At 49.2% G+C, this 21,498-nt stretch overlaps 1 protein-coding gene across 5 annotated transcripts in view; it reads left to right on the top strand.

Annotated features, from left to right (window-relative positions):
- Positions 1 to 21,498, top strand: part of LOC138503949 (GTPase HRas) — a 609,987-nt gene that overhangs the window by 583,419 nt on the left and 5,070 nt on the right. The gene's annotated exons all lie outside the window — the stretch shown is intronic.

Raw genomic sequence — 21,498 nt, 5'->3', positions numbered from 1 at the left:
GCATGTGTGTGTATTTGACAAGGGTGCAACAGTGATGCAACATGGATGCATGTGACAGCGGTCCGGGTTGACCCTGTTCTGAGTGGTGTGGCGTTGCGTCAACGGGCCATGCGAGGTGACCTGCAGTCTTTTCATGAGGAGACTGCACGTCATCTCGAATGGCTCGTTGACCACGACAGCCTGCTGGGACTGGTCACCCAGGCCGGATTCCTCCATATGATGGGGCTTGCTACGACCCCCTCCTCAACTGAACCCCCTACGCGCCAGTCATCCTCCGTGCCATCTTCCCACCCATCAGTCACTGTGCCCTGTGGAGCTGCCTCTGACGGTGCGGCCAGGCTGGTGGAGGAGGCATCCCTGCCACAGTCGGGAGTCGGACGTCCAGCATGGGTGGCCACATCAACGACTGCACCCCAGCCGGCGGAGGATGTGCAGGCAGCAGGAGGCAGTGCACGGGCAGAGGCACAGCAGCAGCAGCAACGTGGTGGGAGCCATGAAGGCTCGGGGCCTTCAACATCGGAGGGGCAGGCATCGGCCGGAGGGCAGGAGGACCCAGGACAGAGAGTGTCTTCCGTGTGGCAGCGGTTGGGCCACGCCATAGATGCGGAGCGGCAGCGGGTGGAAGAGGCACGGCTCACAATGGTCAGGGCGGAGAACTCCATGCGGAGGGCCCTGAGGCGGGCCGAGTGCCTCGAGGCAATCCGCAGGGGTTTGGAGGTGGACACGTCGACGGCCCTGCGGACCCTCGGGGCCATGGAGGAGGACCACCTCCGGGACATTGAGCAGGAGTTCGATGATGCCCTGGCCCGGGACATCCACAAGTGAGCCGTGAAACTAGCCCGCTGCCCTTGTACATAGTTATGTAGGTAGTGTTAGGTTTCATTTTTTTTGGTTTTATTTTGGACCTTTCGGACATTGGCCACATTTTTGTATATAGTTTATTTTATTAGTTAGTGTAGTTAGATAGGTTTCCTTTCTTTTGTTGGGATAATGGACCCTGGCTTGTTCCCATGTACATAGTTCACTGTTGGATTGTATTTTTCTTTCACATTTTAACCATGGAGCAATGGCTTTCTTTTTTATTTCCCATTGGATTTTGTTTTTTGGACAGTGACTTTGGACACCATTACTTTGGAATTTGATTTTTGGTTTTGCTTTTTTTCACGGACATGCTTCTTTTCATTTTTGTACATTCACATTTATGTTTCTTTATTTTTGATTCTATTTATGTTTGCTTTAATACATATTTTTTTATCATACTTCAATGTGTAGTATCATCTCATTGGTTTCATGCATATCATGATATGGGTTTTGAGATTCACTGACACCCATTGGGTGTATGTGAGGGAAATGTGTTTGTTTCGGAACTTGCAATTGGTGTTCTGTCATGTAATTGCCAATTATGAGTGGGTGGATGCAATACTCGGGTGGGTGTTTTGCATTTGGAGGCTGACCATAGGGACCAGGGATCTAGATTGTGATGACATGTTGGCTGGGGAACATGAGTTGGACATGGGTGGAGGCCTGCTGGCAGGTGCCCCACAGTGCTGGGGGGTGGGGGTAGTGGGGAACATGAGTTGGACATGGGTGGGGGCCTGCTGGCAGGTGCCCCACAGTGCTGGGGGGTGGGGGGGTGGGGAACATGAGTTGGACATGGGTGGGGGCCTGCTGGCAGGTGCCCCACAGTGCTGGGGGGTGGGGGTGGTGGGGAACATGAGTTGGACATGGGTGGGGGCCTGCTGGCAGGTGCCCCACAGTGCTGGGGGTTGGGGGGGTGGGAGACATGTGTTGGACATGGGTGGGGGCCTGGTGGAGGGTGCCCCTGGACTGCTGGGGGGTGGGGGTGGTGGGAGACATGGGTGGGGGCCTGGTGGAGGGTGCCCCTGCACTGCGGGGGGGGGGGGTGGGGGTGGTGGGAGACATGGGTGGGGGCCTGGTGGAGGGTGCCCCACAGTGCTGGGGGTGGGGGTGGTGGGAAACATGAGTTGGACATGGGTGGGGGCCTGCTGGTAGGTGCCCCACAGTGCTGGGGGGTGGGGGGGTGGGGAACATGAGTTGGACATGGGTGGGGGCCTGCTGGCACGTGCCCCACAGTGCTGGGGGGTGGGGGTGGTGGGAGACATGGCTGGGGGCCTGGTGGAGGGTGACCCTGCACTGCTGCGGGGTGGGGGTGGTGGGAGACATGGGTGGGGGCCTGGTGGAGGGTGCCCCACACTGCTGGGGGGGTGGGGGTGGTGGGAGACATGGGTTGGACATGGGTGGGGGCCTGCTGGCAGGTGCCCCACAGTGCTGGGGGGTGGGGAACATGAGTTGGACATGGGTGGGGGCCTGTGGCAGGTGCCCCACAGTGCTGGGGGGTGGGGGTGGTGGGAGACATGGCTGGGGGCCTGGTGGAGGGTGACCCTGCACTGCTGGGGGGTGGGGGTGGTGGGAGACATGGGTGGGGGCCTGCTGGAGGGTGACCCGCACTGCTGGGGGGTGGGGGTGGTGGGAGACATGGGTGGGGGCCTGGTGGAGGGTGACCCGCACTGCTGGGGGGTGGGGGTGGTGGGAGACATGAGTTGGACATGGGTGGGGGCCTGCTGGCAGGTGCCCCACAGTGCTGGGGGGTGGGGTGGTGGGGAACATGAGTTGGACATGGGTGGGGGCCTGCTGGCAGGTCCCCCACAGTGCTGGAGGGTGGGGGGGGGGTTGGGGAACATGAGTTGGACATGGGTGGGGGCCTGCTGGCAGGTGCCCCACAGTGCTGGGGGGTGGAGAACATGTGATGGACATGGGTGGGGGCCTGCTGGCAGGTGCCCCACAGTGGTGGGGGGTAGGGGGGTGGGAGACATGGGTGGGGGCCTGGTGGAGGGTGACCCTGCACTGCTGGGGGGTGAGGGTGGTGGGAGACATGGGTGGGGGCCTGCTGGCAGGTGTCCCACAGTGCTGGGGGGTGGGGGTGGTGGGGAACATGAGTTGGACATGGGTGGGGGCCTGCTGGCAGGTGCCCCACAGTGCTGGGGGGTGGGGGGCTGAGGAACATGAGTTGGACATGGGTGGGGGCCTGCTGGCAGGTGCCCCACAGTGCTCGGGGTGGGGGGGTGGAGACATGGGTGGGGGCCTGGTGGAGGGTGCCCCACCGTGCTGGGGGTGGGGGTGGTGGGGAACATGAGTTGGACATGGGTGGGGGCCTGCTGGCAGGTGCCCCACAGTGCTGAGGGATGGGGGGGTGGGGAACATGAGTTGGACATGGGTGGGGTCCTGCTGGCAGGTGCCCCACAGTGCTGGGGGGTGGGGAACATGAGTTGGACATGGGTGGGGGCCTGCTGGCAGGTGCCCCACAGTGCTGGGAGGTCGGGGGGTGGGAGACATGGGTGGGGGCCTGGTGGAGGGTGCCCCTGCACTGCTGGGGGTGGGGGTGGTGGGAGACATGGGTGGGGGCCTGGTAGAGGGTGCCCCACAGTGCTGGGGGGTGGGGTGGTGGGAGACATGATTTGGACATGGGTGGGGGCCTGCTGGCAGGTGCCCCACAGTGCTGGGGGGTGGGGAGGTGGGGAACATGAGTTGGACATGGGTGGGGGCCTGCTGGCAGATGCCCCACAGTGCGGGGGGGTGGGGGTGGTGGGAGACATGGCTGGGGGCCTGGTGGAGGGTGACCCTGCACTGCTGGGGGGTGGGGGTGGTGGGAGACATGGGTGGGGGCCTGGTGGAGGGTGACCCACACTGCTTGGGGGTGGGGGTGGTGGGAGACATGAGTTGGAAATGGGTGGGGGCCTGGTGGAGGGTGCCCGTGCACTGCTGGGGGGGTGGGGGTGGTGGGAGACATGGGTGGGGGCCTGGTGGAGGGTGACCCTGCACTGCTGGGGTGTGGGGGTGGTGGGAGACATGGGCGGGGGCCTGGTGGAGGGTGCCCCTGCACTGCTGGGGGGTGGGGGTGGTGGGAGACATGGGTGAGGGCCTGGTGGAGGGTGCCCCTGCACTGCTGGGGTGTGGGGGTGGTGGGAGACATGGGCGGGGGCCTGGTGGAGGGTGACCCGCACTGCTTGGGGGTGGGGGTGGTGGGAGACATGGGTGGGGGCCTGGTGGAGGGTGCCCCTGCACTGCTGGAGGGTGGGGGTGGTGGGAGACATGGGTGGGGGCCTGGTGGAGGGTGCCCGTGGTGGCTGGGGGTGCAGGGGGACATGCGTTGGTGGGCAGTAGTGCAAGTTGACATGTGGGTTGGCTGGGGGGCATGGCCATGGTGGATGGGGTGCCTGCAGGACATGTGCAGGGTAGGCCCCTGTGGTGTGAGCCACCTGCAGGGGCCGTGGAGGGTGTAGAGGGAACACCTGGGAGGACCCACACGTGCAATTCACGTGTGGTGCTCCCCGCGCACCCCTGTAATACACGTGCCCTGATGGAATCGCGCGTGAAACTTCCCCCGCCCCCCCGAAATACACGTACCCTGATGAAATCGTGTGTGGAACTTCCCGCGCACCTCTGAAATACACGTACCCTGCTGAAATCGCATGTGGCACTTCCTGCGCACCCCTGAAATACGCGTACCCTGCTCGCACGGGGCCAATCGCGTGTGGAACTTCCCGCGCACACCTGACATACACGTACCCTACTGAAATTGCGTGTGAAACTTCCCCCGCCCCCCCGAAATACACGTACCCTGATGAAATCGTGTGTGGAACTTCCCGCGCACCTCTGAAATACACGTACCCTGCTGAAATCGCATGTGGCACTTCCTGCGCACCCCTGAGATACGCGTACCCTGCTCGCACGGGCCCAATCGCGTGTGGAACTTCCCGCGCACCCCTGAAATACGCGTACCCTGCTCGCACGGGGCCAATCGCGTGTGGAACTTCCCGCGCACCCCTGAAATACACGTACCCTGCTGAAATCGCGTGTGAAACTTCCCCCGCACCCCGAAATACACGTACCCTGCTGAAATCGCGTGTGGGACTTCACGCACACCCCTGAAATACACGTACCCTGCGGAAATCGCGTGTGGAACTTACCGCGCACCCCTGAAATACGCGTACCCTGCTCGCACTGGGCCAATCGCGTGAGGTACTTCCCGCGCACCCCAGTGATACACGTAGCCCGCTTGCCGTGCTGGTACAGGGTTAGTGCAGCCCTTTGCGCTGGATTGGGTATATTGATGGCTTTTCCCTGCGCGAGAGGCGTTCTTGGGGGCGTAACTGGCGCTGCTGCAGGGTCGCTGCGCCACTGTGCGCCACGGCTGGTTTTGGTGGCTGGAATCCATGAATACGCTGTGCGCGGAAATTGATTTTAGCGCACGCGGCTGGCGCAGGGATTCGCACGCGCACACTGTGCACCAGCCGCGTGCGCCACTTGTGCGCTGAATTCTATGAATTACCCCCATAGTTCTGTTAACTGCATAATACGCCAAAGAGCACCGCTTTACAATGTTTATTAATGTTTTGACAGTAAAACAATGTTTAGTAACTTTGGGCCTTATTCGGGATGATATACTTAAGCAAACTATTTTAGTTTGAGGGTTACTCTTGGTGTGGTTGTAATTCAGCCGTCTTGCAGCACAGTTTCCATCAACTGTCATGCATTTTTCTTTCTTTTCCTGTATTTTCCCTCGGAAGTAGTGAGGGGAACTGATACAAGTATATTGATTAAAGACAACAGGAAATGCAACATTCATAACTCTTCATGTATAATTCGGAGCTGAGGACCTCTCATTCGATAAGACCACATTTTGTTCTGCAGTGCACAGTTAGTAGATGAAAATCACTGCACATAAGTCACACAAGTACTGCAGTCCGCTCATTTCCATTGAATGTAGATCCTTTTTCATGGTAGAAATTGGTTCAGACTAACAAACTATATACTGACGGACACATTTGGGCCTCTTTGGCTGATTGGCTCCCCTGGTGTTTAAATCTCAGCATGCCTCTCTTCTCTGCATTTTTTATGCCTCTCCACTGCACCTAGTCTGTGTTTCTATAGTCATTTAGTGGAACTATTTTGTCCTATTGAGATCTATATCGGTCTTAATTTTGTGTGGGGACTGGTGTGTTTAGTGTATCCCAGCAGCTTTTGGGAAAAACCTAGGTACATTGCCCCATCACAAGCATACAAGATGACCCATCTGTGAAAAGGTTACATTGATTCATCAAACACAATAACATTTCCACTAAGAACCCACCTTACAGGTGAACGTACCCTACCCTCCCCTCATTATGATCCTTCACCAGGTCCCAAAAAGAGCCTAGTCAAAACACATTGTCACAGCTAAGGGACGAGTAATTGAGCTCCATTGAGACTCCATTGTATGGAGCAAGGCTGAACCTCCTTCCCTCCTGCTGCTCTACAAATCCTTCAAAATAATCTTGAACTGTGCTTCCTTTACTCTTACCCTCAAACCAGGGGTCAAGTCCTAGAAAAAGTGGGGGGACTCATATCAATTGAATTTGGCATCACCAGAAATAGGCATATCCAGGTGCCCTCTGAAAAAAGTGGGGGACTCCGTCCACCTGCGTGTACCCTTGACTTGAGCCCTGCCTAAAACACAAAAGAAACATTAGTAGTGCCCACTTTGAATCGCAAACATCATGCCACTTTCCACCAAATAGATATCTCATTATGGTAGGCAGGCAAAGGTTTTGTCGGAAAGAAATTCCATCAAACCTGCACAGTAATAAACCGTAATCTCCAAAATAAAATCTTTATAAGCGATAATCCCAGACAGCATTCAATATAAAAGGAATAAAATACTGTTCAAAATAATCAACAATTAGAAAATATTTCATACAGTTAATTTTAACACATTTTCTCTAATTCTATGACAAGACCGGAGGCGAGCATTAAGCCTATTCTCCTTTAATACTGCTAAATCACAGCTTTTCAAATATATCTTTAATTCCTTATTTATTTATTTTTTTACACAGTAAACTGACATAAAATTAATTTTTGACAACACATAAGACTGTAGGTAACTGGAGATAGTGTCCCCACTACAACTCCCATGAGGCCTCAGGTGGCCAGTAGTCTTAACCTCAGTCTCGTCCTCCAAAGAGGATTCCCCTATTAGAAGTCTTGCTAGTCTCAAGGTGCCTTCCTCTTCTTTTTTTCTGCTGACACAGCTAAGTACTCTTTCTACCTCTCAATGGTTTGGTTTGATGTGGGACCAATATAAGTATAGAAATCAGACAGACGAGTGATATTATTTTCTCTGATAGATTTATGCTTAAGGGGCGGCAGTGCAGCGTGTAATTAGGCGAGTATGAAGGATTTGTTGCGCGCGCTAATAGTGAAGATTTGTTCCACACTAATGTTATTTAGAGGATGAAAGGCCCCGCGAGCGTTATCGCTGGCATTAGGGCTCGTTTTAGTGCAGAATTCAGTTTGTACGCGCATTTCAATTGACCGGAGCCGCGAGCTCCTGAAGAAGGCTGTGGCGAAGGCCTCGTACGGCTCTGTGCATGCGCGCGCATGGGCAAGGTGTAGTTTTCATCTCCAACGGCCACATAGGTTATTGTATGAAGTGCAGCTCGGTCCCAGAGGATATCAGCCCACGGAAAACTCAGTTTTAGGGCGATTTAGCTCCCAGACAGAGGCTTACACTGCTCAGAAGAGCAAAATAAAAAAATATTTTAATTTTCACATATTGTAAGCTCTCGCTTCAAGTAAGTAGCCTGACCAAACTTGCTACTACAGCACAGGTCGAAGAGGCAATCCTCCAGTGAAAGTGACACAGCTCCTCCTCAGTGTACAATGGCATCAGACAGGGGTGAAGAGTATTGGGAGGAATATGAGGAGCAGGACACAGAGCTGCAGGAAGAAGAAATGGACCTCTCACTCAGTTTTAAGAAAGTGCTACGGGATTCCCTGGTGAGAGCTGTTGCACAGGGAGTGCAACCCATTCAAGAGAGGCTACTAGTCCTTGAGAATTTATTGGGCACTAAAGCTGGCTTGCTTGCAGGACGATCCAGGTGAGGGGACCTCCTCTAAGCCTCTGGAAAATCAAATAGGGGGTGTAAAGTGGCCCAGAAGAGAAAGCACTCTTCTACCCCACCACCCCGGGCTCTATTAAGGGGATAAGAGAGAAGCCCCAGGAGGCAGCTGATGCTTTCAACAGACTGAAAGACGCTTTCCTTTCTAAATCAGCGGTGCCCTGCCTCTCAGTCCTTGCCCCAGGGGTGGATAACATGGGGATACCATTTCATCATCCGAAGAGTTCGGACAGGAAGAGGAGGAGAATGATGAAACTTTGAGCATTGACAAGGTACCAGAACAACCCAAGACAGCCGATACCAATAAAGCCAGCACAGTGGCGAGTACCCCAGAGGATGACATATCCGATATGTTTGAGCCAGAAACTATCTAGCACCCAAGGTCCACAGAATGGACCCCCTTGCTGAGAGTGGCAGTTTATATGGCACAAAAGATTAGGAAGCCTTTAGAAAAGGAGATAAGATTTCACCTTAAGGCAGAGTGTCCTAGACCTGAGCTTAGCGGCAAAGTATCCGAGACCCCGGAGCTAGACCCTACGATGCTCACTTTTGTCACCAAAGCAAGCAAGGATCTCTAAAAAGGTATGGACCGCCATGGAGATCTTGCCAAGACAAGATTCTAGACTTGACACGGCCCATAGCGAAGATCCTGGACCTAGCGGAGAGAGCCAAAGACACAGGGGAACCAGTAGATCCATTCATCCTTGCAGGCTGGGCTCAACGCACAGTATGCCTGCCTGGGAACGCAAACTCCATATCAGCAGAACGGAGGAGGTCCATCCTGCTCAAGATAGACACGAAGTTAAGTGATTTGGCCTTGCATGAGGCGGGAGAAGGCGCTCAGGGTCTGCTTTTCGGAGACACTTTTGTCAAGGAGATGAGCAGATTTGTAGGAACTTATACGGCACTGGAGAAAGCTCAGGCTTCAATCAAGAAAGTGTTCCCCGGCCGGGTTTTTGCCGGGTCTGGTCGATACTGAGGCCGCTCGACCGGCCGTGTTAATTCGAACAGAAGGCCCCAGAGACCGAGAGCCCAATACTGGGAGACACGTCAGCAAGACGCCTTTTTTCCCGAACAGAAGCAGAGGCTTTAGAGGAAGAAGAGGCAGAGGATACTTCAGACATCAGAACACCAACTCAGGTGAGAGAGCGCAATGCGACATATCTGCCTGTAGGAGGCAGGACTTTGCTATTTATACACAATTGGCGCAAGCTTTCAACAGACGCTTGGGTACTTCAGACAGCCCAGGGTTGTCAGCTCGATTTCCTTTGCCCACCCACTCAATGAAACCCCCCGCCATGCATACACTGCTCATTCACTGCTCAGAAGCAGAATAGTAGTTAATAGACAAAGAGATTCAGTCGCTAGTGAGGAAGCAAGCTAATGAAAGAGCTCATTCCCACTCTATAGGTTTCTTGAGAAACAAGTTTTTAGTACACAGAAAAGGAAAAGTGCGGCCTGTTATCAATCTGAAAGAATAAACAGCTGGCTAGTCTATAGGCATTTCAAGATGCAGGGAATCCATCAACTAGCAGATCTTCTCAGGAAGGAAGATTGGTTAGCACGCTTGGATTTAAAGGATGCTTATCTAATGATACCCATTGCAGCTCAGTATCACCACTTCCTACAATTCATGTGGAGGGGGCAGAGATGGCAATTCAAGACTCTGCTGTTCGGCCTCGCATCCGCCCCATGGGTGTTCACCAAGCTAATGAGACCCCTCGCAGGAGTCTTAAGAGACGAGGGGTTTTGAATTATCATCTATCTAGACGACATTACGTTTATGGCCCAGGACAAAGAAAGGTTGCAGCAACAAGTTCAATGGGCAATGTCATTGATCTTGGGGCTAGGATCTCTGATCAATTTAGAGAAGTCAGCTCTAATATCGTGCAAAAGAATAGAATTTCTAGGTTTCATGATAGACACAAGGAAGGCCAAATTAGAGCTCCCGATGTCCAAGATCAGTGCGATAAAGAGAGATCTGAAATCAGCTCTGAAGAGACCGCTTATATCGCTTCGGAATCTAGCCAGGATTGTTGGGCTTCTAGCAGCTTCCATCCAGGTGATATTCCCAGGTCCACTACATTATCGAGCCCTTCAGAGGCTCAAAATAAGATACTTACAGAAAGTGTGGAGAGATCATCACCTAGTTCCCCTAGACCAAGAAAACAGGTCAGAGATCCAGTGGTGGCTCAGCAACATGGAGGCCTGGAATGGCCGAACCATATTCGGAGAACTACCAGAAATCATTGTAGAGTCAGATGCCAGCAGATCAGGCTGGGGAGCAATATGCGGCCTCATAGAGACAGGGGGAAATGGTCTCAAGGAGAGCTAGAGTTACACATCAACTGCCTAGAGCTCCTAGCAGGACCATTCTCAGTCCAAGCATTTACCAGAGATTGGGCGAAATGTTGTACCCTTTTAAGGATGGACAACATATCGGCAGTATGTTATATCAACAAACTAGGAGGAACAAGGTCCAAGATATTGGCAGAGCTATCCAAGGATTTCTGGCATGCCTGCCTGGAGAGGGATATCGCAGTCAAAGCAGAATATCTTCCGGGAGCGAAGAACACAGTAGCAGACTGGAACTCCTGGTACTTAACAGACTCGAGCGACTGGAAGCTGCACGCATCAATATATAAGTTACGACGAAAGTGGGGTCCTTTCGATACAGATCTATTTGCTTCGAGACTGAATGCCCAACTGCCAAAGTACTTCAGTTGGAGAATGGATCCAGGAGCGGCAGGGACGGATGCGTTCCTGCACAGCTGTAAAGATCACACTCACTATGCCTTTCCGCCCTTCATGATGCTGGCGAGGGTTCTAGCAAAGGTCTGCAGAGACGGAGCAGATATAGTTCTAGTGACACCAGAATGGAAATCGCAAGCCTGGTTTCCAGTTCTGATGGAACTTTCTATGGATTTGCCGCAGAGGATTTCCCACAGAACAGATCTCCTTGTCGATCCGAGAGGCGCACCTCATCCTCTGATTCAGAACAATACTCTGAGCCTAATAGCCTGCAGAATTTCAGGCGCAGATGGTGCTTGCCAGGCCTTTCAGAGGAAGCTACAGAATTTATCAAGGTATCATGGGCCCCGTCTACAGTTCGGAGCTACAATTCCGCTTGGCAAGCCCTGGGAGTTATGGTGCAGGGGGAGGGGTGTTTCTCCCGTTTCAGCCCATATAGAGCACATATTGAATTTCTTAACATCCCTGACTTCTAGCGGGAAGGCATTTAGGACAGTGGGAGTGTATAGGTCAGCCATTTCAGCAGGTCACAATCTAGTCGATGGAGCTGCAGTAGGAGAACACCCAGCAGTTTCTCGGCTGCTCAAGGGAGTTAAGGTGACAAAACCCCCATAACTCAGATATTCAGTCCTTTGGGACGTCAACAAGGTTTTACAGTTGTTTGAGCAATGGCCAAGAAATGACCTATTGTCAGGGAGACAGTTATCCGGAAAGCTATCTACCTTACTATGTTTAGTTTCATGCAGAAGAGTATCTGATGTTAAAGCCCTAGAGATTGACAGAAATATGTTCTATCCGGAAGGAATAGCGTTTAACCTAGCACAGCGTACTAAGACTAATTCTAAAGTGATATTTTATCCCTAATTCCCTGATAACAGCAAGCTTTGCGTAGCACAATATATCAAATGTTATGAAGCAGCGACAGCAGCAGTAAGGCCGCAGAATTTGACTCAGTTGCTCATAGCGCGCAGAAAACCTTTCAAGGCAGTGGCCCCAGCTACTATAGCGCGATGGGTGAAGGAAGTTATGGGACTGGCGGGCATAGACATTTCTGTTTTCGGAGCTCATTCAACCAGAGGATCTATGGCTTCCGTAGCTTTTGCAGCCAGCGTTCCGCTGCAGCAGATCTTGAGGGCAGCAGACTGATCCAGTGACTCAGGTTTCAGAAACTTCTATTTTAAGCCCACGGCGAACATTGCAATGGCAGTAGTACAAAGCTTTGAACAAGCATAATGCCCGCCTCCGGTCTTGTCATAGAATGAAGATTGCTGAAGCGCACAAAGCAGGAAGTCTTGATTCTATTAAAGACACAGAGGCGAGCATTATTCCTCCCAAGAGGAATGTCGCTGCGATAGAGACGTTGTCTTGCTCTGTGTTATTCTTGTATAGAGATGTGGATGGGACCAGCGAATTCCCTGCCCTAATGATCTTGCTCTCTTTTTATTCAAGGGGAAGAGCAGAAAAACTCACGAGAATAATTAAGAGGTAAAGCTTAACATAAAGGCAAGAACAGCGAGGGATCAGCTACAGTTTATGGTCGACACTAGGACATTGAGAAGTTTCAGCTCAACAAAAAAGAAGAGGAAGGCAACTTGAGACTAGCGAGACTCATACTAACAGGGGAATCCTCATTGGAGGACGGGACTGAGGCTAAGACTACTGGCCACCTGAGGCCTCATGGGAGTTGTAGTGGGGACACTACCTCCAGTTACCTATGCGTTGTCAAAATTTTATTTTATGTCAGTTGTTTACTGTTTAAAAAAAAATAATCAGGAATTAGTTATATTTGAAAAGCTGTGATTTAGCAGTATTAAAGGACAATAAGCATAACGCTTGCCTCCGTGTCTTTAATAGAATCAAGACTTCCTGCGCGGTGCGATTTGGAAATCTTCATTCTTGTGGAAGATCTTAAAAATCTCATCAGTATCCAAGCTCAAACCGGGTGTCTCATCCCATAGCAAAACATATATAGAGCTGGTTTACACTTCCTACTTTTCATAATTTTGAGTGTCAATGTCAATCAAGTAGTGTTGACAGGCGTTAGGTAAGATTGTGTGCAGTATCCTTTGGCAGACTACATCAACCTTGACCTCCTGGCAATAGGAACCCAACCTTTGGTATAAGTCTGTACTACACTGGTTGGTAGTGTGGCTGAGCAACCAGGCTTATCTCAAGAGGGGTCAATGTGAGCAGTAGGGTTGTAAGACAGAGTTTCACAGTGACAGTTATTCAAATATACACTTACACTCAAGGTTTCTTGATTAAACAAGTATTTATGTATTTAACAGTCAGTTATATAAGCCGTCTTCAGAAGGGAGCAAAACATTTAACAATTCCAATATACTTCAAAAACACACATTCTGTTTCTTTAAATCAGATGATACCCATTGGGGATGGCACACAGACACTTCCTACACCCTCAGGTGACTTAAATAGCTAGGACACTGTGGACATTGATTTATCACTGGTACATTTAGAGCAATAAGTTTTGTGTAAAGGTTAGATTGGGGAATAAAACAAAGGTTAACAAATAATTCATGAATTGGTAAGTACTTTTTTTTAAACCTTCCAATGTCAAGTAAATGTAATCCTTTCCTGGGGGAAAGGTAAAGGCACACAGAGAGTCAAAGGTAAGAGTCTCTCAGGGGGCCAGGACAGCCAATGTTAGTTGAGCAAAGTCTAGGGGAGCTGAAGATCTTCTTTGCAGGTAAGTAAGTCTTGCACAATGTTTTTAGAAATGTTTGTAGGAATAGGATTCACTTGAAGGGCCACTAGCTGTGAGGCTTGCGAGGGGCAAAGCTGTAAGCAACTCTGCAAGGGCAACCAAGACAAGTCTCAACTGAGAACAGATAAGGCTACACCACAAGAGGCAAGTCCTCTTAACTTTACAGTATCTCTGTTTAGAAGAAATGGTTCCAGCTGGCTTCTGTTCCTGTACAGCTCTGCAGATCATGTTTTTCCTGGACCTCAGTCGTGGGGACAAGAGGGAGGACGTCTGGGGACTCCTGCACTGCAATGGGAAGGTCGGCGGCAGCAATGGGCAAACTTCAATTCAGCGGCACTTCGCGGTTTCAGCTCCTCGCGTCTGACTGAAATAGCAACACTGCAGTTCTCGGATACCACTTCAGACTTTCCTGGCATCTGGGGTCCAGCACTCTATTGAGGTGGCTCAGGCTTGGTCAGTCCTGCTTCAGGGAGGTCCGGAGGATCTTCCTGGTGCTTGGGTCAGACGCAAAAGCGATCCACTCGGTTTGGTGTTCCTCTCTCTGGCACTTCGGTTCCAGCAGCAGCAGTGGAAGTACAGTCAGCTCTGAGAGGATGTCCAAACAAGTTCACTTTGGGGTTGATTGGTCCCACCAGACCAAGGGGAGAAGTCGTCATTGCAGGGCTCTATTCAAAACGAATGCAGAGCTTCAGCACAACAGCAGGGCTTCACCGGGCAAACCAACGGTCCAGGAGTTGCAGCAGGCGTCTCTTCCAAGTTCTTCGGATTCCTTCGTCCAGTGGTCGACTCTGCCTTCCAAGCCAAAAAGCCTTGCCTTTTATGCAGGTTTCTCCCATTCATTCCAGCCTAGCTGTCAATCACAAAGCAGGGTGGCTGTCCTCCAAGGACAGCCAGCCGGCCAATCACCTTTGGGTGCACTCCTGTAACAAAGGGGATTAAGCACAGGGATTTCCGGGCACCTCCCTCACTTCCTGCCCTTGCCAGACATATTGGAGCCAGAGGCGGGCTTCACTCGTGAATCCCGCCAAAGGCAAAACAAGCAAAGGGACCAAACCTGGTTTGGTGCGCAGAGTAAATCTCAAGAAGGAATTTTCTAACAAGAAATGGCGAAAAAAGAAGACTGTGCACATTTTGACAAAATGGGCACCCATGGGTACCCTACTGCAGCTGTGAACGCAGCCCGCGGTAAAATCACACAATGGTAGTAAAAAGTAAACCACTTCCACCAGCTATTAATTGTAGAAAGGGTAACATAAACATGTTACATGATAAGATAGTGTGGGCTGGGTCTACAAAGTTACAAAATGTAAGTAAAGTCAATTTCACTTCCCTGCTCTTGGAAACAGTAGTTTCACCAAGAGAAGGTTTTTAAACCTTTGTTTAATCTAAGAGACTTCCCTATGCCACAGCACTGAAGGTGCTGTGTGTGACAATGCAAAGGTGATGCCTATGGAGTTTGTCGGACTCCAAAGTCAAAAGAAACACAGATAACACAGAATTAAAAGTACAAGGTCCCAAAGTTCAGCAAAAGGGCTAGGGGTCTCTAAGGTGGGAGGAATTTAGCACTGAACTGAAAATTCTCCCGGACATCAAGGTTTTGTATGAGACGGGCAGAAAAAGAGCAGATGTAGTAGTAAGCCCGTTCAACCATTTAGCATTAAAACGAACTCCAGTGATGGGAAAACCCATTTATCATCCTAGGCCATGACAAATAACAAGGTAACTGACCATCAAGCAAGGTTATGTGCATCCTCTGAGCAGGTTTCAGGATTTCAAGTTGTTTTCTTTCCGTGGTGCTTCTGAATTCAAGTCAGATATAATTCTACAAGCCACCGTTCTGGAAATTCCCGCAGTATTATGGAAATAAGGGGCAAAACTACCAACCTGTAAAGATTGGTTTACAAAAGCAAGCCATGGGACTTATTTTCTCTGCTCCCATGACGTGGATCTTAATTGCTTTGGTCAGAATTGCTTTGTCATTTCTCCATGCCCACAACTAAAGCCGAACTGGTTCAAACCTCAAATAATTTTGTAACAATGAGGTGTCCAACTCTTTGTGGACTGCATAGTTAGGCATTGATGGGGGTAGGCCCAAGGCATATTTCATAAAAGAGTTTAAGGATATTTAGGGGTGAGAAATTAACAAAGCCCCACCAGATACAGGCTCTGTGGCTTGGCGTTATACTCATAAAGCATCATTGGTACAGTTTGTGTTTTATAATGCTTTGCAACCCTCTTTATATCCTAAATAGCCTATGACATCCTAAGTGCCTGTTTTTCAATGTGGACTTACCATTAAAACCAGAGCAAAATCAAATCCCCCCTATATTCATAGGCATCTACACTTTGCAGCAGTTTGCCGTCTGTCCAAAAAGATTGGAGCTTTGCCGTTTTTGATTTGCCTCCTGGGTTGTAAATTAGGATTGCTGATTTGGAGACATTCATCAACAAGCCTAATCCTCTCATGCATTTTGAATATGCGTCAATGAGGCTTTGTAATGAATGCAGTGTCCTGGCCAACAAGAGTTACCGGCGCAAGCAAGTATGGGGATGTGTTTTGTGCCAAAATAAGCAAAGTCTGCTATTTAGGCAATCTGTGAGGCCATTAATATATAGCAAGAAAAGCAAAGGGGCAAACCCATAGGCCCTGCCTAACATCTGTTTCAACTGAGAACTAGGCATACAGTGACTTTCTATGACTCCGCTATCGACACATTCTCAGATTTATTCAGCATCTACAAAGAAATCACCACCTCTAAGGGTTTGAAAACCAGCACCAAGCCTGCACAAGAATCTGTAGAGGTGTTACCAGCCTTATTCCAATTCAAAATCATAACCAAAAAAATCCCTTCACCCCCACTGGCTGCGAAACCCTTATTTTAAATTCTGATCATACACATTGTTCAACTCATTCCTACTGGCAACTGAAGAAGACACCTGCAAGATTATCAGCTCCACAAAAGCCTCAGGTCTCCAAAACAACCCTTATCTGCACTATATCCCTAAAATCATATTCTATTTTGCAAAATGTTGAAGGCTTGCAATACCGTATCCTGATAAAAAAAAGGTGACCCCTATACCATCCAACTAGAAGCCCATCACAAATGTATCCTTCAAAGCAAAGATCCTTGAAAGGGGTAGCCATATCCCAAATTCAATATTACACCAAAAGAAATTACCTCCTTCATGACTATCATTTTGAATTCTGACCAACTAGTGAAACTGAAAGAAAATGAATTGACATTTGAGGGCCTCTTCTCCAAACCCTGCATGATAACTAACCAGCTACTGTCATTTTATTATCTCTGAGGAATACAACATGATTGACATTAACATTCGAATATGTCGCCTGCAGGAAAACATCTCTATTGGGGGATTGGCCCGGGAATGGTTCACCTCTGTTTTTCAGACAGATCCTACCAGTTCAAACTTTAACACTTCCCTTCCACCCCATCCTCCTGACCATGTAGGGGCCCCCAAATGTCAGCCATCTCTACTTGGCTCTTTAACCTTTATAAGAAACCCCTGACTTCCTCCCAGTTGCCGTTCCCTTCCAATTCCAGTGGCCTCCAAATCCTATTTTCCCTGGATCACATCTCCCACCCCACTACCATCTCAACATGCAGTTTTCAGATATGTGCATTTCTCAGATAGTGAAATGAATGACAGAAAGTAGCTTCCACTTAGATGGAGACAAAACTGAAACCCCTTCCATTTTCATGTCCTGGTGCCTTGGAAACTCCGCACAACAAGGCCAAAAACGTCAGGATCATTTATTATTTGAGCTTATCCTTTGGACCCAGATAAACACAATCTGCAAAAATTTAAATTTCCATGTTTTGCTTCTGAGAAATGTCACTCCCTACTTTAGCTGCAACAGGATTCGGACCTGGTTAGACCATTCATTCTCCCTCATGTAGAGTAGAGTAGCATCCTAAAAACAGGGGCCTGTCACAAAGTGACATGGGATTAAGAAGATGCTGGATACCACACTAGTTTTAACTGCTTAGTGTTCACACTCCGGGGTGTAACTTGAATTCAAACTGAAGGATAACCTGTTCGTTTTTATGTAACTCTATCTTCGTCCATTTTCTTCCCCCATCTTTGGTTTTATGAGTTCACGTTTGTGGGTTATGGAACTGTCTCTGGTAATTAAATGTAAAAGCAGAAAGCACTCTAGTTCTTTTTGAAGCTTGCGTCTGGCTCCTTCCCAGTAACTTGACAAGTTGGAGAAACAAAGAGGTGTCTAAAAGCAAATTCAAAGCCCTCCAACAAGGAAGTCTCTTATCTTCTTATCCTCCATCCCCCAGTTTAGGAATATCTCTCTCTGCATCTATCCAAAGCACTTAGAGTGAGAGGTGGGGTTCTGTGGTTCTTTCTGATATTATTGGAATGTCTTTCAAGGGCTCATGTACTGTGGGTAGGTCTCTTCACATGGTCTGTGGTCTGAGAAGCAAACAACAGCTGGTGTTGCAAGGTGTTGATGTATAGCCTGTTTTCCCCAGAAAGTCACGAACATCTTCCAGGTAAGAGGTCCGGTAAATAACTCCCCTCTGAAGACAGAGGTCCAAGTGTGGCTCTTGTGACCCCCACTCGATTCGCAGTCCGAAGACAGAGAAATGACAGATGCACATCACTCTTAGGCCCTTCATTAGCATCATCGATGTATCGCAGATGTGAGAAACATTACTCACTCAGACAGAATATGACTTGAGAAGTTAATGACGTCACCCCTGACATCACGGCATAGGTTCACATAGACATGAAGCAGATAGGCATCCATGCACGAAGCTCCACGAACATACATTAGATTATTCTAGGCAGACACGAAACAAATGCTTATGATTCACGCAGATAGATATCTCTCTCTCCCCCACCCACACACACACACACACACACACACACACACTCACACTCACACTCACACTCACACTCACACACTCACTCTTACCAAAGCAGAAATCTCAAGATGCCAAGAATACATACATTCAGCTTGCAAATGCTTAATTGTAACTAACATGGAAAGCCAAATGAAAACAAAGGTGGAAACTATAGATGCACTTTATTAAATTTGGAATGGGAGATAAATTTTGAATACATGGAGGGGCTGACAGCGTGATGCAGCTAAAGGCAGGCAGATCTTCCAGCACAGACACAGTGCACACCCCAGCCAAGGACGAGCAGGGACAGGTTTCCAGTTACCAAGACGATAAGACACCTGCTGTAAATATAGTAAAAAAAACCTCACAATTACAAGAGCTCCATTTCGTGGTCTCGACACACGCGACCTGGAAGAACGGGACAATGCCTACTCACTCAATGTAGATGGAGGGAAGCTGTTCCAATCGAACCTCTGGCTCACCTGATCTCCACTTTCTCCCCTCATTTCCAGTGTTATGCAGACGACACACAACTCTCATTCAAGCTGCCTTCCCCTACAATATAACATTTCTGTGCTCATTCCCATCGCCTTGAAAAGGTACACCCAGTCTGGTAGTTGCCCAAGGTCCCAAGGCTGGGAAGACACATTCTGTCCAATCCAGAGTTACCTTTCACGTTAAGGCATATTATGTTGCAGCACCCAATAATTACTCCACTTTCCTGCAACTTTGTATTTGTTATATGCAGAGGTGGTCCCAGGAGGAGCCACCAGATATGGCGATCCAATCATCAAACTAACCCCTATATTTCACCTCCGTATTTCGCCTAAACTGACCAATCCGCATCCCTGTTAGATTTCGGGGAAGTAACTTGATTTTTTTTATGTCACCCCTGTTTAAAACAGGGTGACACACGTTTGGAGGACGAGAGCTCTGGAAACGATATTCTAGTGTGATCCCTGTCACTTTTGTTGGATAATAAAGAAAGTACGTTTTGCCCTATGGTTGAGTCTTGTGGCAGGGATTTTGCTGTTGCCCGAGTGTCCTTTTTGCTGGTAATCTGGGTGACTGCTAGAGAGCCCCTGCCGCTCCTTTACACCTCCATGGCTCTACATGAGGCCTTCCACCTCCTCCCTCTCTCATGGGCTGGCTAGGGTGGTAAATCCCCATTCCATGGAGTCCCATTGGAGTCCATGGGGGGATTTGCTGGTATTACTGGCACCAGTAATACTGGTGCTGGTACTTATGGATATTTTTGCCAGTACGGTGGTGGAATTACCTCCAGCTGGAGGTAATTTCACCACCCCACCGACAAATGTGTACTTTGCTGGTGCGGAAACGTGCTTGGTATACAGTAATAGTAGCCCGTTAATTCTGCACCGGCAATGTCGTAATGTGTCCTAATATCTCTGCATCCTCAGGCTAAAAAAAACTGGAAGTTAAGTGCTAGCTTTGGTATGTGCAACCTATGGAGCAAGCTCCCAGAATTCGTTGGATCTCCTCAGTCTTTGCAAGATTGAAAAAAGATGTGCAACCACATCTTTCCCAAAGCTTTAAGCCAAGCGATCAACTAATACCTTGTTTGAATAATGACTCCCGGCAACACTTGGTTAAATGTAGTTTGTCCATTTATTTTGACCACCCCTCAAAGCCCCCTGGACCACCTTGAACCAAAGAGACTTACTATATTTATTACGCTTGTGACGAGGAGCTCTTCTGAGGGTAGGTGCCTGTTAGTGTGCTACTACCATTTTCATCTGAGGAACCGCAGGGCCACAGCGGCCTGAAAATATCCTTTAAACAGAGACGCGTTGATGTAAGGGGGATAAAAGGCCCCTATATTCAGACAGCCTTTTAACATGTAAAAGGGACTCTGTCACTTTTAGCAGACATGCATAACACATGTTTGCGACATGGCCAATGTTTTTGCTACTTTGTTTCCCCTGACTACTCTGCTGAGGAAAATCATTATGAAAGATTGCACCACTCCCAAGAATGCATTGTATCGATTCATTCGTTTTATGAGGAAGAGAAAAACAGTAAAAATATATCCAGCATTGTGCTCCTGATTCGGCAAGCAATTTAGCCGATTAAATGTCCCTGTTGTAACCCGTGGTAAATGAAAAAGATATAACAAACGCTTCCTTAGGCTTACAGAAGGGTTTACAGATAGAAAAAAAGGCTCCCTGGTCTTATCAGAGCACACCGAGGGGAAACAGCAACCTCTATGGAGGAGGTTGAACAGAGGCCAGTATGAAATCCAAAATGAGGGCTGGCAACTTAAATGGTTTTAGGCCAGCCCCTCTAGAGAACATCTACCCAGGAGCACATGACCCCAATTTGTGAACAGCACAACCATTTCACACAGGTGCAACGTATACCCCTAAATCCCAACCAATGGTGGGATCAGTCACCAGATAAAAGGCGGCTAATTGAAGCAGCCTGTGTCAGTCCCTGGGAGAACGACCAGCAGGAATGTTTAAGTGCCAAAGAGACCCCAAGCAGGGAGTCTTGGTCAGAAGAGGAGGTCAGGCCTTGGACTGAGACCTCAATTCAGGAGACTTGGCAGCAAACCGACCAAGCACAGAAAGCCACTAGGAAACAGCATAGACCGGACCTGATAGGGTCCACTAGAGGGTACAATGTGAAGTGCTGTGAGGAGAGATCTCTGGCGAGAGGTTAAGAGTGGAGAAGTCTGGGACAGTAAAGATGGATTGGGGTCGTAGAGATACAGTCATTAGAGTGGAATAAGAGTGGTAGCTTAGCTCTAACTTGGAGTTCTTTATTACCTCCTCACTGGCCCCTCCTCGATTTAAGACGATTCATTACTTTACTTTCGGCCATCATTATCCTGACCCCTTTAGTTTTTAGCTGGCAAACATCCTAGCATTTTATATTCTGTTGAGCAGGATTGTAAATAAACGCTTAAACTGTATACTTTTTTCCACCTCTATTTCTGATAGCGAAACCATATCCTTTTGTCTGTCTCTATTTCTGATAATGTAAGGGGCGAGGTGGCAAGTCCACACTGAGGGTCCTTGCAACCTGCCTATGCACAGATTATAACTGCATCTGTTAACCTTGAAAGCCAATTGGCTGTGGTGTATGTTAGGTACTCATTCCTTTAGTGTTTCTTCCACCCTTACCTGTCCCCAATAAACTTTAAAGTGTACCATGCAATGTA

This window comes from Ambystoma mexicanum, chromosome 11 (genome assembly GCF_040938575.1).
Source record: "Ambystoma mexicanum isolate Mex_15411 chromosome 11, UKY_AmexF1_1, whole genome shotgun sequence".
In the NCBI taxonomy this organism is placed as follows: Eukaryota; Metazoa; Chordata; class Amphibia; order Caudata; family Ambystomatidae; genus Ambystoma; species Ambystoma mexicanum.
Note: the sequence above shows the minus strand (reverse complement) of the source record. Positions and strands in the feature narration are given on the sequence as shown.